Below are 1,240 nucleotides of genomic sequence, written 5' to 3'. Positions count from 1 at the left end.
CAGTATTTTAGTTTTACTTTTATTTATTTTCATACAGTACTAATCTGTCAGTACCGCTTCCATTTTATTTAAAGCTATCTCTAGGTCCTCCTTGCTAGATGCTAATACTGCTATATCATCTGCAAATCTAAACACACTAATACCAAAATAGAAAATACTTAAGAGCAATACGAAATCCATTTCTCTTTAAGATTCACAGTAAATTGGAAGAATTACACAAAAGCATCGACAGACGCGTACTACCAAAAGAGTACGGGGGTGTGATGCCAATGGCGGATATGATAGACCTTTGGAAGAAAGAATTAGCCCAGAAAAGGGACCGACTGTTATCTCTGGACTCGATGAACCTGTTGAGCGACGAAGACATTATAAGGAGCAGAAATAAACAGGACGATTCAGAAATTACTAAGATGCAAGGAAGTTTTAGGAAGTTAGATATTGACTAGTATTGATTAGAAAACGGTCTTGCCTAGCAACTCTTCCAAAGAACAGTTACTTACTGATGTAATCAAAATATACAATTACGGGATTAAATATATGGTTCTTTAGATTAAAAAACAATAGATTCAACAAAGAATCTGTTTACATTGTATTATGTTAATTAATTGTTAATACCTTACTGTAGAATATATATGAATAATGAGGAGAAGGGGCTAATTGGAAGCACGTAATTAGAATTACCCCATTCTTCCCTAATAATAGTAATATTTTTGGCTGTTACTAATTTCTTATTCAAATTTTTAATACGTATTATAATTATATACAAAAAAAGAAATTAATTTATTTAAATGTTTAAGATGTTTATAATAATCGATTTATGTACTATTAGGTATTTTTTTTATGATTTGCGACCTGCTCTAAAATCTAACTTAACTAAACCTATATTTTCACTAAACGTACCACTACACCACAACACACTAATTAGTGACTAATTGATGCGCAAATAACAATTACTATTTAAATACGTAATAAATATTTCTGACAGGGTGTGTGAAATAAATTGTTTCAAATAATTTATTTATTAATAGGCATTTTGTTGATTAAATAACTTTCCACCTAAAAACGTATTTTTTATTGCTAAAACGGAAACAACAAACTGGACCATAAAAATTTAAATATCTATGTATGTATCTAACTATTACAAATAAAGAAAAAAGTTTTATATAAAGGGTTAAAGTAAGACGTAATAAAGTTTAAGATTTTTTTTATTTATTTATTTTATTATTTCGGGTTTGTCTTA

Source organism: Agrilus planipennis, unplaced genomic scaffold (assembly GCF_000699045.2).
Source record: "Agrilus planipennis isolate EAB-ADULT unplaced genomic scaffold, Apla_2.0 scaffold104, whole genome shotgun sequence".
Classification (NCBI taxonomy): Eukaryota; Metazoa; Arthropoda; class Insecta; order Coleoptera; family Buprestidae; genus Agrilus; species Agrilus planipennis.
The sequence above is the reverse complement of the archived record's forward strand: the minus strand, read 5'-3'. Positions refer to the sequence as shown.